Source organism: Pinus tabuliformis, chromosome 8, assembly GCF_031772625.1.
Source record: "Pinus tabuliformis cultivar Carrire ecotype Pingquan chromosome 8, CPIR1, whole genome shotgun sequence".
NCBI lineage: Eukaryota > Viridiplantae > Streptophyta > Pinopsida > Pinales > Pinaceae > Pinus > Pinus tabuliformis.
The window spans coordinates 2,063,744,886-2,063,755,097 of NC_142294.1; the positions used below are offsets into that span (position 1 = coordinate 2,063,744,886).

Genomic DNA, 10,212 nt, shown 5'->3' on the forward strand with positions numbered 1-10,212 from the left:
GTTACGGTTTAACTAATTAATCCCAATTATCGGTGTTCTTATGGTTATTTTGCAACCAAGGGTGGGATATATAATTTATTGGGTTTTTAATAATAATACGGGTAATGGGTGTTTTATTTTCGGGAGTTAAATAATACAAGTTAAAAGTTAATATGACTTTGTGGAAATTCAACATGTGCTAAGATAAAACGTTTCTGAAAGTATATTTCATCATATAACATTTATAACTTAGGCTAAACAAATATGAGGGTTTATATGGAGAATGTTTTAATTTCCCTAAGTAAAATAATATTTTACTTAGGAAAAGCTTTATAAAGGGAGTGAGTGACTTTATGAAGAGGTAATTGTTGAGGAAGGGGATTTAAGTACTTTAGGTATTCCAAATTATTGGGCCGATGGTCCAGTCCCTCCAAAAGTTAGAGAAATGCTCTGAGCCCCTCTAACTTTGTAAGTGCCTTTAGTACTTAGGGGAAATTAGTGAAACTTAAGGGGAAATGTGTAGGGAGGTTAATTATTTTTGACTTTGAGTGTTGATATGTCTTCCATGTGCTACATGCCATTTTCCTTGTGATGAAAGTAAAATATTTACACATTTAAACTTATCATTCAACACATATTATTCTGCAACCATCATCTACCTACGCTACCTACTTAACGTATCATTTTTACTTCTTTATTTGGGTGCACTTAGACTGGAAAACCCTCATCAAACTTTTCTTTTCTTTTACATGGTAATGCCTATATAAGTCTACACTTATTACATCCAAGGACTCAGATTAAAATGTTGAGCTCCTTTTTTCACTCTACCTATATACTTATCTTCCAAGATTAAACTGTTTGGTCAAATCTTTATTCTCTATTTCTAAGACATGAAATTGAAAACATGGAATAACCAAGATTAAATTATTTGGTTACCATGGATTGTGGCATAGGTTACAAGTTGCACACAATCTTTATTATACATAAAATTAAATAGTAGTGGCATTTAGACTTGCACACTTTCATGGTCTTTTCTTTTGTTGGGGTTCATTTTCTTTCCTTTTTTCACCTTTTCTCTATTCTTTTTACCCTTTTATTCTTTTTCTAGGGCATATCCTCTTTACAGTTTTTAATTTTTTGAATTTTTACAAATATGGAAAACCTTTGCAACAAGAAAAGGTATGAACATATTATATAGCTTCATCAAGTCAATCATGATATATGACACCTATTGGTATAGGAACCTAACAGGCACCAAATTGGGCTATCTTTCTGTTGCATTTCCATCCTTCTTTTTGTCCTTTTTTCACTTATTCATCCATATTTACTATGCTAAATCCGCAAGGTAATTACCCCTTTTTTTGTCTATTGGAATATTTTATTAATGAAGTAAAGTCACGGGGTTTTTCCTATTCACAGCACTAAAAAACATGTTTGACCGCAACTTCCAGAGAATAGGTACCGATATTTTAGCATGCTACAACATATCCGCAATTCACAGCAGCGACCAGCCATAAGGAAGCCGTGTAGCTCAAGTCATAGATCCCTGAACCATTCTTGGACCATTCTTTGATCATGTTCATTCAATGTCAGTGTCGTCCTAAACTAATGTATATTTCTGGGTATATGGTTACCAGGTTTTGGGGAAATACGTTGTTCTCCTTCGTTGTGTATAAAAGACAGGTTATTCCTGTAAAGGGGGACTCCCCATCAAGATTGTAATAGCTCTTTCCAGATTAATAATATATCATCTCTTTTGCTGCTCCATTCTTTGTTGTGATTAGCACAGCCCTGATCAGAGAGCTGGGCCCGCTCTTCTAATCAAGTGCTGCATATTTCCTATTATGTGTCATTTGTTATTTCATAATTGCTGATACAGATTGTTAATTCTTGTAATTGCTTTTCTTGAGTACTGTAGTTAGTTTTAGTTTTACAGCAATGTTTTGAGTATTAATCACAAAAACTTGGTCCGTAATGGATGGTAACCTTGCCCCTGCATATACTTTGTGTGTTTCCTTGAAAGGATACGCACCCGAATAGATAAATTAATGTAGGAAAAAGGGTGAATAGATTGTTCATACCTGGACCCCAACAAATGGCCTCAACATTTTCCATAGGATCATCAAATGTCACAAGAAATGGTGGTATCCTTTGTTTTTCCTCCTTCAAGATATACTTGAGATCAATAAGTGTAATCTCCATTTGATTCTTGTTAATGAAGGTGGTTGCAATTCCAATTTTTCCACATCTTCTAGTTCATCCAATTCTATGTACATAATTAATTCTTTATCTCTGCAGGTATATCGTAATTGATAACATGTTGAATGCCAAGAAAATAAATCCCTTCTGAAGAAACATTAATCTCCACGAAGACATATTTTCTAGCTTTAAAGGATAGAATTACATATTCTCTTTCTTCCTCATCCTTTCCTCCATGTATTGACACAAATTCCACACCTTTCAAAAGAAGGTATTCATGAATATTGTCAACGTCTTCCTTGTTCTCACATAAAATAAGAATAGGAGGGGGCGTTTTCTGCAAACAATCTATTAAATAAACAATATTTGCCTCTTGTTTGACATACTCAACTTCATGCATGACATCTAGGTTTGTTGCACTAGCCTTGCCTACGTTTACAGTCACGGGTTTCACAAGAGCACTTCTTGCAAAATTATGAACCATTTAGGCATAGTTTCATAGAAGAGAAGTGTTTTCCTTTGAGCTTTGAAATTATTAAAAACCTCTCGTCTGTCATCCTTGAAATGGAAATCTTCCAATATATCTAACTCGTCGAAGGTGAGGCACCTGCTGATAGACATTATACAAACCAACACTCCCCGTGTGTTTCGTGACATGGACTAACCGCTTCTCATGGATCCTTATCTCTAGCGATGCGATCCTTTACTAACACCTACCTACGGATTTTGATCTAACAATAATTGTGATTCCCAACATTTGGTATCAGAGCATAGGTCATGAGTTTGATTCACAATCGGCTCGCATTAGGGGGGAGATTGTTGGACATTGGATAAACCAATGCTCCTTGTGTGTTTCGTGACATGGACTAACCGCCTCTCATGGATCCTTATCTCTAGCAATGCAATCGTTGACTAACACCTACTTGCGGGTTTTGATCTAACAAAAATCGTGATTCCCAACACCTGTAACATAGATAAATTCAACTTACAATATTCATCATTTTTCTATCTAACACTTATACAAATTGTTTGAAATAAACAGTCTAATGCTGGTGAAATTTGTGATTGTAAATAAACAATCCAACCTCTTACTTGACATACTAATAATCCTATATGACATCCAATTTTTGTTGAACTAACCCTGCTTACTTTTATAGTCATAGGTTTCACCAAATCGCTTTTGAAAAATTATGAATATTATTAGGCATAGTTGAGGAGTGAGAAAAGTGTATGCATTTGAGATTTGAAATGATTAAAAACTCTCGTATGCCATCCTCAAAACCCAAATATACCAATCTATATGCCTCATCTAAGTTGAGGTAGACGTAGCAAAGATAAATTTAGCTTGTAATATTCATTAATTGGCTATCTGAAAGTTATACAAAAATTGTTTGAAAATTTGAAGTTTCTATAACGGATGTGAAATTCTCAAACTAATTGAAACAATTAATAATTTTATCAATTAAGAAAGAAAGATGAAAATTGAAGAGAGGAGAAGATGGTCATAAAATCAATTCTGAGATGCCAAAAAAATAGGCATAGAATAGATCTTTATTTAAAAAATAAATAATGGACTATTTTTTAGAGTGAGACAATTAGGTGGTAGTTGAGCTCTCTAAATAAAAAACCTAAATAAACAAACTTTATATTTTATAAGACAAACCACAAAATTATTTCTAAAATTCATATTTACCTGTTCCAAAAGGCTAGTTAGAACACTTCCAATCAACAATAAAATAATTGTCTCCGCAATGGTCCAACACATTGGTTGTGTCCTTGCCTTTCTTTGCCAAGAAATCAATGTGCTCCTTTGGCAATTATAAGATTGAATACATCGACCACCTCATATATATTCATGGGTTTAAGGTGGATTAACCTAATGTTCAAGCTATCCCCAAGCCTCAAGGGTTTTGGGGCCTCATGGAATAGTACCAACATTTTGGCCACCATTACTCAAAACTCGTTATCTCGCTTAGAAAATTACATAAACAATATACCTTTTCTTTGTCAATTCTATTGCCATTATGATACAAGTATTGTCCTTGATGGCAACTCACGCAGATGACAGATCATAGTGCAGCAGGGCAATAGCAAAAAGTTGATGATCATACTACAAAGAATGTAGAAAATGAAAGGCCCGCAGGTTCCTGTTCACAAAGATGCGGCCTTAGGCTTGGTCCGCAAGGTCTCCGTTCAAAAGGTGAGGACATGTCCGCAGGTGTTCCAGACGAAAGGAGCGGACCTAAAGTTCACAGAATTTCATGCAAAGAAAAGCGCACGCACGTGGGAAAACTTACGGGTGATCCATGGTATTTAGTCCGACGTTTTTGATCCTATGGTTTTGGTCCGTGGTTTTGCTTCTAAAGTATTGAACCCAGGTTTTGGGTCCCTTGTATTGGAATTCTATGGTTTTGGACCATGGTTTGAGTAAGGGCTAGTCTATAAAAAGGAAAGGAGATCATTTGGCTGGACACTCTTGTATGTGAAATATCTAAAGAAAATCAAGATCTGAAATTTTGGTGATCGGTTGGAGAGTGATAGCAAAATCAAGGAGAGACCTGAGCACTAGAAGGAAGATCTACTTTGACGCATGATTAGATCTATGGATCTGACAGTCTGGGGCATATTGGAGGATTGATAATTTGGCTCCATTCGGAGGAATGCAGGCGAACCACAGCGCAAATGCGGAGGTGCGCAGTTCAGACATGGGTGCAAGTGCAGAGGTGCGCAGTTCAGACATAGGTGCAAGTGCGGAGGTGCGCAGTTCAGACATGGGTACAGGTGCGGAGGAGCACAGTTCAGACACGGGTGCAGGTGCGAAGGTGCGCAGTTCAGACACGGGTGCAGGTGCGGAGGTGCGCAGTTCAGACACGGGTGCAGGTGTGGAGGTGCGCAGTTCAGCGACAGGTGCAGGTGCGGAGGTCCGCAGGCTCAACACAGACTAAGTGCGGATATCCGCAGGTTTCTATTGGGGAAGTTGCGAACTTTTCTTGAAGCTTATTTTAGTAGCTTTTGTCTATTACTGCAGTGTTCTGGGTTCAGAATAGGTGTCTGGTTACTGGTATTTTTTTCTGATTACTGCATTCTGAGAGGATAGTGGTTGATTTAGTAGTTGATTATGGAAAGGAGATTGGTTGATACACATGTACTTGATGTTTGTTTGATGTTCATGGATCCAGTCTGAAAATTTATGAAACATGGTCCCTGGAACAAAAGAGAAGGTTGAAGCCTTCAGTAGGTGAACACCTACGTACTAGTAGCTCAGCTAGTACAAGAGCTAAGGGGGTTGTAGATCCCTTCCAGGAGAGTCTGGAAAATGAGAGAGGGGTTGTAGCTCTCTGCAGGTTGCGACCTGCGTACTGGTAAAGGACTGCACCAGTATAGAATCATTGTAAAAAGAAGTTTCTAATTGAAAGAAGATAGAGACATATTGCAGCAGGTGGTTTCCACCCACATTGGGTTTCCACCTTATATCTGGTGTTCTTTGGTGTGACTATCTATTTTCTTGTTCCTGTGCATTATTATATGGTACTGACATACAAATTAATGATCAACATCTGAAGAATAAATTAAATTATAAATCTGGAAGGTATAGTGAAAAGAATTTGATAATACTGATTCACCCCCCCAGGGAAAATTTTAAGAACCCCCTCTAAATTTACATGTATAATAAATGGGCGAATCTCCATGGTATATAGGAAAAATGGAAGGCGATTTTATCAATAATATGATATGTATATATAATTTTTTGGCGAATCTCTCACCAGGCATGGCGAATATTTTACTCAATTATGAAATCTTGTGTTTATTGAATACACAAATGAAATCATTGCATTTCTTTAAAATATCTTTTGAAATCAAAATTACCGAAATTACATATCGATAACCTAGTGGGTGTAGGATAAAATTCACCCATGCCATTCACAGAAAGCATGAGAAAAAACCTAATACTATATATAAAACCAAGAAAAATTCAAATTCATCACTTCTAGGGACCTCGTAACCACCCTGCCAATACACAAGTATGTTCCTGTTTGCAATTAGAAAAATTACCCAAATTACAATCTGTTTACTCCAGCATATGTTGGAAAGTTATAGAAGGATGACTAGTGCAATCAATCCATTCCTTTTAGCCCTGGATTTGTTTCAATTTAAAACAGAAGTATACAAATATATTTGTCCAATGTCTATGCTTTAACCATTCACCTTAAGATGTTTTTACAATATAATTTCCTAAGTCTATTTTATATCTTCATTATCATAAAAACCAACCTATATCCATCTTAACTCCACATCTACCACTCTTAGGGCGATGAAATCTATTTATCCCTCTGAGAACTTGGTAGACCCAGAATTAAGATGGATCTAAGATGATAGAATTTCCCCTTTAAATAGTCTATGCTCACATGAATACCATGGTATTACCATGGGTCAATACCATGGGTTATCATAAACCTGGAGCTTAAAAATTACTATTAGTAATTTATAAAAATTAATAAAATTAATAGTTGATTTTTATTTTATTTTTTATTTTAACCAAGCTAAAATGTTTAACATACATTAAATTACAACATCCATTTTTACTCTTGATGGGATCAAATATTTTTTCACTCTATGTTAGCTTGCATATCACGATATTTGATACCTCTTAGGGGTTAGTAGATCCAGAGTAAAGATGGATCCATGCTGGTTTAATTCCCCCATTTAAATAGGCTACATTCCAGGTGAATACCATGGGTCAATACCATGTTCCATTTTGGTGAATACCATGGGTCAATACCATGTGCCATTTTTATTTTTATTAATACTAATATTAGGGTTAATAATGTTTTTTGCATGGTATTAATAACAATCTAGTCCATGGTATTTGTCCCATAGTATTTTGCCCATAGGTTTCACCTAAATATAACGCATTTTTTGAGTGTTTGTAAATATAAGGTGACTTATGGAGTAAATATAAAAAATGTTTTATTTGTTTACCATACTTCTCGTTTATTTATATTTTTATTAATTTACCATACCTCTTTTACAAACATGGTATTTGGCCCATAGGATTCACTTAAATAAAACCTCTTTCTTGAGCCTTCATAAATAGAACAAGGGTTATGGACTAAATATAAAAAGAGGTTTTATTTATTTACCATGCGTCTAGTTTATTTATATTTTTATTTATTTACCATACCTTTTGAGTAAGTATAAAAAGACATTTTATTTATTTACCATACCTCCACTTTACTTATATTTTTATTTGTTTACACCCTTGCATGTATATAAGGTGACTTATGGAGTAAATATAAAAAATGTTTTATTTATTTACCATACCTCTCATTTATTTATATTTTTATTAATTTACCATACCTCTTTTATAAATATGGTATTTGGGCCTTTGGCCCATAGGATTCACTTAAATAAAACCTATTCTTGAAAATGGGGAATGGAAGGTTGTAACTCCTAATTTCAAGGGCTAAATTTACCTTTTTTACCCTCTCCCTTAAAATAAGGTGGGCTATTTGAGGTGATTTGTAAAAATGTACTATGATACAAAATATTCGCCCACTAAAAATTTAAAACCCCTTAATTTCGCCAAAGGGTGAACATTCGCCCCTAAAATTTTCTATGCCCCACCCTCTCAGTATTATTTCCAACAATTGGTATCAGAGCAGGTCCTTCAGAAGAAGCTTGATCGCTTGAAGGAAGATCTATCATCATGAGCAACTACGAGAGAGAAGCATCGATCAGGCCACCAATTTTTTATGGGACCAACTTCGTCTATTGGAAGGTAAGAGTCACAGCCTATCTTCAATCTCTTGGTACAGAAGTCTGGGATATCATAGATACAGGGTACACTTTTCCTTCAGCAACTCCTACAGATCCGGCTGGTAAGAAGCAATATGAAACAAATGCAAAGGCTGTCAATACTCTATTAGGATGTCTATCTCAATCAGAATTCGTCAAGGTTATGCAGTACAAATCTGCAAAAGAAATATGGGATAAGATCGTTCTGAGCTATGAAGGAGATGAACAGGTAAAACAAGCAAAACTTCAAACCCTCAGAATTCAATATGAAAATCTCATAATGTACAATGATGAAAGTGTGGCTAACTATTTCCTACGTATAGATGAGATTGTTAATTGTATGAAAAACTTGGGTGAAGAAATAAAAGAGGCTGTTGTGGTTGAAAAGGTCCTAAGATCTTTGTCCTCTAAGTTTGAATCAAAAGTTTCTGCAATAGAAGAAAAACAGAATCTACAAAACCTTACCATGTCACAGCTGCACGGAATTCTAACTGCTTACGAAATGAGGAAAGGAGGACCATCAGATAGGAGAGAAGCTGCATTCAAGGCTTCAGGCAAAGGAGATTACTATGAGTCAGGACATATGTCAGAAGAAGAGGAAGAATCAAATTTTGTTAAGAACCTTCAACGGGGTGCTGGAAGATTTAGAGGTAAGTTGCCTTTCAAATGCTTTGCTTGTGGAAGAGTCAGTCACTATGCTGCCAAGTGTCCTCATAAATATAAGTTTGACAAAGGTAAGGAACATGTTAGATGGAACAAGAAACAGAATGTAAATAAGAAAAGCTATTACACTCATGAAGACAGTGATGGACTTTCAAATAGTGATGAAGATGAACAAGGTAATAATTATAGACTTTTAATGGCTTTTGAAGATGATGATTTCATGGATGCTATAGATGAAGAAGGTCTTTATGAAGAGATTTCTAAACTCAAAATTTGTTTAGAAGAGAAAAATATGATTATTGATACTCTGCAATGTCAACTGGCTGAAAGGGAAAAACATCATGAAAAGTTAGAATGTGAAATAGTCGGACTTAGAAAAGAGATTGAGAAAACTAAAGCCCTTAATCTTAGATTTGTTAAAGGATCTGAAACGTTAGATGAGATTATCAAAGTACAGTGTTCTCCACTAATCAAGACAAGTCTGGGATATAATGAAGAAACAACCCAAGTGCAGAAACCATCTACCTCCAAAAGTTATCTTGATGCAGCAAGGAGAAGTGAACAAAGACCTAATGGAAATCACCAGGTAAATCAGGGACAATTTACCTCGAGAATGAACAAAGACTACTAGGTAAATCGGGGGAAATCTACTTTAAGGACAAATAGAAGCTACAACCAACCTCAGGTAAAACCTTCTCAATTTGTCTCAAGAATGGATGTCAATAGAAACTACAATCATTTGGCTGGTAGATTTGATAATCACAGGAGTTTCTTCAATGGCCAATGTTTCTCTTGTCATAACTTTGGCCACAAAGCAACTCAATGTGTTTCCTATAAGACAATCATGACTAGAGAAGCTCAAAAACAAAGGATTATGACTGGGATTGTGAAAAGAACCTACAATAACTTTTCTACTCTTGAAAATGAAATAGAATGTTCTATTTGTAACAATTTCGGTCATGAAGCTTCTGAATGCAGGAGCAGGTTTTGGCAGACAACTCAAAAGGAGCAAGCCTCAAGTGCCAAAACATGGAGAATGAAGGAACCACAACCAGAGAGATGTGGTATAGCTTTATATGCGGAAGGGCAAGAAAATCAATGGTACATCGACAGTGGATGTTCGAAACATATAACGAATGATAAATAAAAACTTCAGTCATATAGTGCCTTAGAGAAGGAGAAGAAGGTCTCTTTTGGAAATGACACCCCTGCTCTCATAAAAGGTAAAGGTTCTGTTCAGTTAAAGGAAAAGGTCAAAGCTGGAAATGTCATGTATGTTGATGGCTTAAAGCATAATCTATTGAGTGTCAGTCAGATGTGCGATCAAGGAATTGAGGTAATATTTTGATCAAATGGATGTAGTGTTCGTGATCTTGATACAGGAAAAACAGTGATCAAAGGCATAAGAACTCCAAATAATTTATACATATTCAAAGAAGGACAACATCAATGCTATCTAAGCAAGAATGATGAACACTGGCTATGGCACAGAAGATTGGGGCATCTAAGCTTCTCACAGATAAGGAAAGCATGCAAATACCAGGCAATTCGTGGTCTTCCGGACATCAAAATTCC

The 10,212-nt window shown here is 35.7% G+C and overlaps 1 pseudogene; it reads right to left on the reverse strand.

Moving 5' to 3' along the window:
- Positions 1 to 1,862: 1,862 nt before the first annotated feature.
- On the reverse strand, positions 1,863 to 2,799 carry LOC149244753 (DEAD-box ATP-dependent RNA helicase 35 pseudogene; annotated as a pseudogene).
- Positions 2,800 to 10,212: the final 7,413 nt, after the last annotated feature.